The sequence below is a fragment of the Nipponia nippon genome, unplaced genomic scaffold, assembly GCF_047370975.1.
Source record: "Nipponia nippon isolate SJK-2023a ecotype South Korea unplaced genomic scaffold, ASM4737097v1 scaffold_18, whole genome shotgun sequence".
Taxonomy (NCBI): Eukaryota; Metazoa; Chordata; class Aves; order Pelecaniformes; family Threskiornithidae; genus Nipponia; species Nipponia nippon.
This window is the reverse complement of record NW_028262334.1, coordinates 7,956,591-7,962,590: the sequence shown is the minus strand read 5'-3', so window position 1 is coordinate 7,962,590 and position 6,000 is coordinate 7,956,591.

Here is a 6,000-nt window from a genome sequence, read left to right as displayed (position 1 = left end):
CAAATGAGGTTTTGCTCTAATGGAACAGCTGGGGAAACAAAACTGGACGGCTGTTAGCATAAGCTGTGTTGCTAAGATGGGCAGGAGTGCTGGATTTTTTTTCTTGCAGAAGAAAGCAGGTATTGGTGGCTTAGTCCTCAGACACCGAGGACATCAAAACTACCAGGTGATTTTGCACTGGTAAAATGAAGTCATCTTTGAGGTTGTACAGAGGATGCTGCAGAGAGACACCCGAGGGGTTTGTTTCTCTGGCCACAAGATGCAAACACCTCTTGAACTAAGAAAGCCATCACCGTCGCCTGCCTCTTCTCGGGCTGCCTGAGATCCGAAGCGTCTGTTTGTGTACTTGCTGTGGAAGTGATTTTCCTTGAAGCATGAGCTGGTTTTTAAACACTGTGGGCGTAGTGACAGTCTGTAATTCTGATCGTGAAATAAGATCATGAATGAGGGAGAGGTAGGAGAAATTCTCATCTGAGCTGTCATCAAGATTTACATTAGCTGTTGCAAGTCTCTTCTCCCTAGGTGGGGGGGATATACTCTCCCTCCCTGGCCTTTTCCCCATTCCTTTGTTGATGTGCAGCTCCCCGGCAGCGTAACAGCCTTTGCTCCCGCTGCTGCTCCTACCTGGAACAGCCCTCCCAGCCCCTCCGCAAAGGGCTTTCCAGGGTATTGTAAATTCCCGCTAAAAACATGCTTTGCCCAGCCCTTCCCCTTGCTAGTTATTAATTGACATGATAATATTATTGGTTCTGCTCTGAAATATTTGGGAATTCAGCAACAGTGCAATCTTCCTTTAGGCTGAGGGTTCTGGTCTCCCAAACCCATTTGTCATCAATAGCAGCTGGGTGCTGAATTCCCTTAGGCTCCCTTTGCAAATTCAAGTCTTTTACAGGACTGTGGAGCAGTAAAAGCAATTTGGGATCTGTGACGTTTTCTCCTGCCTTCTCTAGGGGCGCGTCTAAAGGAAAATAAAGCCTGTGGGAAGACGAGAGCTGTGGGACCAGAGACACACAGACCGTAAAGGCACTGACTGAGGGGCTTGACAGAGAGCGGTGGCACCAACCAGAAATATTCCTGTACAGTTCTAGGGAGCCAAATGACTAAAAGGTAGAGATATTTATGTTTCTCAGACGTCCATATAAACATGCACAGCAGCCAGTAATAGAAATGCAGTTCTGGATTCTTTCTGAGCAGTCTCAGGCTAGGCACGCTGCTTTTTTATTCCATGCACTGCAAAGATTTAAAGAGGGAGGGGTTGAAGAGGAAGGAGAGACAAAGGGCTTTGCAATCTACATTATCGCACTTAAAATAATTATTAGTCATAAGTAATTAAAACAATGATACTTGTTATCAATATTTGGTAATTCATAAGTAATGCACATAATTAAAATCATTAAAATGGAAATTAGTAGTAGAAATTACCATTTCTTATTAAAAATATTTTTTCACCTGAATTTTCTAATGGGCTACATGTAACCTGTGAACTACCCAAAAGTAAATCCCTTTTGGTTTTGTGTAGCAGTGTATCTGTAGAGGGCATGTAGATAAAATCTTTAAAGTCTTGGAGGATAGATTGCATTTTCGATAGACTGGAGATTCAGTAAAGAGATGCAGCAACAGCCACCTGAAGAGGTGAAGGGAAATGAATGGGTCATTCATTTCAAGAGTCCCTGTGTGTGGCCGAGGTCTGACGAAATGCAGAAATAGTGGATGGCTTGGGCTTGAGGCTTTTATACTTCTATGGGGCAGCTGCATCCTTCACGGACCCCGCCTGCTGGGAAGCCCATCCAGAGGCAGACCTTTGCTGAGCCCTACAGTTGGTCACCGTGGGGGGAGCGAAGGTTTCTAGAGAAAGCGGTGCGCTGGGTTGTTTGGTTCTTTTTCTTTGAGGAAAATATTGCCTGTTGCTTGGCTGGGGTGTCCAGCTGTCCCTGAGCTAGGGGAAGGCAGAGGTGCTTGTATGAGGATGGGAACTGAATCAACAGGTAACTGCCGGTGTTGGTGAGCAGCGCTGTTACTGTCCCGTTCCCTGAATCCAAGGGCAGAGCAAGAGGGGTAATACCGGGGCTAGTACCTAGGCTTCGGGGTAGAGAAGCCTTAAGAAAACTGATTCATGAACACATAAAGAAATCTTTTCTTGATTCTGCTACCTACTTTCACGGTAAGGTAGTGTAGGCAGAAATGCAATAAAGAATTTGTCAAGTGCAATACATTAAGGCTATTCCTCTTGCCATTAAAGTTTCATGTAAAAGTTCCACAGACAGGTCTTGGTCCTATTTATAGGTATCTTTCTTGCCTTCAACAATATTATTAAACCCCTTTGTTATAGAAAGCTAGTCTGAAAATGAGCCGACCTGGTAAATAAAACATAACGCTTGCTTTTCCTAGCGTACTTATCTCCACAGAGCAATATACTGAAGAATATTTTCCCCATACGTTTTTGTCAACACGTTATTGCATATGCCTATTTAAGCAGTAAACCAGTTGGAGTACGTTCCCAGAGCACTTGCTTTTCCTATTGATTCGAGGTGGGGATTACGGACGTCGCGAGCAGGCAGCGCTGGGTAATTCCTGACCCCAAAGTCCAGGAGGGACATGCAGGGGAGAAGGGAAGTTTATTCCCCCTATATTCTTAGGCAGCCCAAGCATCTGCTTGGGTTCTCGTGACCTTGAACTGCATGACGGCAGGTGCTTTGAGGAGCTGTTTGCGTGCTGGTTCAGGCCATGGCGTGTGTGAGATGGGGCAGGGGTGCTTCCCACCCCATGGGAGAGGCTCGGCTGGGGGTCTCGGTGGCAATGCAGGGACAGAAGCTGCTTCTGCCCCATCCCCTGGCACTGAATCGTCTTCGTACATAAAGCGGCGCTTGCAGCTCTGGCCTCGTCCTGCTGTGTGCTCCTCTGGATGCCACATGAGGACCAAGCAGCGAGGTTAGCGCTGCTGCAGGATGGGGCAGCCGCAGAGCCCGCGGGGCCATGCAGGCAGGTTGTCAGCGGTGATGGAGGAGGGCAGCCCCGGCCATGGCCCTGCCGGGGGAGCTGTGCTGTGGAGCAGCTGGATGGGAGACCTGTTGGGGCCAAGCATGCGTCTGGGGTTCGTTTTGGATGTGTGGGCCGTGCAGAGCTGGCATGAAAAGCATGGGTCCTTTGGGATGGACTGGGAAGAGGAAGCAGAAAGCAAATTTTGGAGGGGGTAGATCACTAGGGGTACATCTCTAAGTGTGACTTGGAGTCTCCTCAAAGACTGAAGTTATTTCTGCCCTTCACCAGCTTTGCTGAGCAAGATATATTATTGCTTCAACCATACCCCAAGTCAGCCTACAGTATCTGCTACAATGAAACATGTTACCAAAAAAAAAAAACCCACCAAACCTTCAAATGGTTGTTAATTATTTTGTTAATCAGGGTTTTCTGCTCCATACTATTAACAAGGCAAAATAAAGCAGGAGTCTGTGGTGCCCAGAAAACATCTGCTCAACAAAAATGAAACACTAAACAAAATGGCCCCCTCTGTGGCTTGTTTTCATCCGGCTGTGCCGGCCTTCAGGAAGGTCTGGGGAGACTGCCCTCGCCCCGGTGAGAGCACCGGCATGGTACGTGGTACAGGGCAGATGCTCCGGGGCTGTGGTTTGCCACGTTGTACCGTCCTCAGCCCTGTGCGCGGGAGTAGGATGGTGCAAGCCAGAGACTGGGAAGCTTTCACTACACTGTGACTTTATAGTTGTGTTTTGACCTTGGTTTTGACTCCTTTTTCTTTTCCTAGGCTGTTCTGAACAGTGGCATTTTTACCTGAAAATGAGTGCACACTGGCCTCTGAGCGAGCACTCGATCACCCTGATTGTGGAAGTCGTTTTTCTTTTAGTGGATGTGTTGGGCTTAACCTCAGTTCTGGGATCTACTTCCAGTTCACGTTTGTGTATTTGAGTTTCTTCTTCCATTGTCTGGTTTGGGGTTTTTTTTAGCTGTGAGCATTTAAGTTTCAAAACTGAATCTTACTGTGTGGCCAGGATCTTTATCCGCTGTGCCTTCAAACTGTCTCTTTATCCTTAAAAATCCTGCTGGCCTGGGTGGAGCGGTCACTGCATTGCTTCTGCGAGCTGATCCGAAATACATTTAAAATGTTGCCGCTATTGATTGTTTGAAAAGCTGTTAATGCAATTAGTTTGGGGACTTTTTCCCTTTTATTTGCAAATGAAACAAGACCATGAACTTGCATGTCTAGACTCATCATCAGACCTACGCTGCACCTGGTTGGTGCTCCCCCACGGTGTAACCAGGACAGTTGTGGGGAGCACCCTATAGATGTCTATAGCGAGAGTAAAAAAATCCCTATGCAGAAAATCCCAGCAATTGTGAGTACTTGTGACCCTAATTCTCTGTACTCTTCTGAAAGTTTTTCAACAAATATGCATGAAAATATATCTTTAGTCAAGTTTATAGCCCATAACAGACAGACTTTTATCAGCTCATCCAGCTTTTTATACCAGGAAAGCATTTTGGATACTTTTGAAGTAAGAAACCGGTAAGAATTTTTGATAGTTTTCTGTGTTTATAATATGCATTTAGTAGCTCTCTCCGAGATGTTCGAAAACAAAGTTCTTTCTCTGTTTGCTTATTAAGCTCTCTCCTTATCTGACGAAGCGTGGATGGCCTACTCCTGTTTCTCTCGCTTAGCAGCTTCAGGAAGCGTGATGATGGAGTATGTTGACTCTGGAGTTACTGGAATGGAACCAGATGCAGTAGATAACGTATCTTATCTCCCAGAGGAGGATATAAACAGCCTTAGGTCAGGACATACTCCAGCCACGGGTTTCGGGTGGGAGCTGGGCAGGAATGGTGTTTCTCTGCAGGTTGCCTGGTTTTTAAATTTTTGTTACTTCTGTCTCTTCAGTTCCTTACGCCAGCATTTTTCAGAGATGAGACATGAAATTACACAGGTCCCTCCTACATTGTCAATTTTGGCAATGCTACTACTCCAGAATTGGTATTCTCTAGTCCGTCTTATGTCTAAGACTAAATATGAACTTGCTTACAATCATCATAGATAATAATCCCACTGGCATTCCTGGGATTTATACCTAAATTCACGGAATTCAAAAGTAGAGGTGCATGTGCCAGTGTTGACTAGATTTTCTCGAAGTCCTGTATTATGTATGGGATTCAAACATGGGAGGATCAAGGGCTCTTCCTACATTTGAAACTCCCTTCTGAGGAGCTGGACCAGCCTAGGAGAATAACGCTCTCCAAGAAAAGGCGGCTGTTTCACAGCTTTGGTGCTTTGCTCTCCCAGATAATCAGCGAGTGCTTTCATTAGTTCCATCTCTTTAAATAGTTTAAAACAAGGAGCCTCCTTTTGAAATCGGTATGTCTCAGTTCATATCCAACAAGTGTGTGGATTGTATGATATTTTTATATTCAGAGCTTCCAAAAGCTCTCATAAAAGGAATTCCCAATATTGCAGCTGCTCTACAACCAGAGAGGATTGTCCTTTACTAAAGCACAGCAGAATGAAAAACGCGTCTGCTGGAGGTTAAATCCTCTACTAGGTTTGTGTGAACTCAACACAGATTAATCACATTTTGGCTCAGCTGGAAAGATATCCATGAATTATGTTCCTAGCTAAATGCACAGGGCTACACCTATTTTTCAAAGGCACAGAAGAAAACTGCCCTAGGTGACGCAGTTACAAGTCGAGCAAGCTATTTTCAGTGCTGCCTCATAAAGAACGAAGATAAGAACTAGAGAAAATTAAATCAACCGGGGACAGAAAATGGTCTCCTGTTAGCTGAAACTTTGTCCGTGTTACTGTTTTTCAGCAGTGGGTACGTCTGTGTGGCTTCACTGCGCAGTTGGCGGTAGGCGGTCTGGGAAGTCATGGCAAGCGAACCACCCTTAGCTGGTCCATGCTGTTTTATCCAATGCTCTGTTGACCTGTGTTTATGGTGTACTTCGTGGTAGCTGTGCACAGTGTTAGGGTGGAGGTGAACCTTGGGTACTCCAACA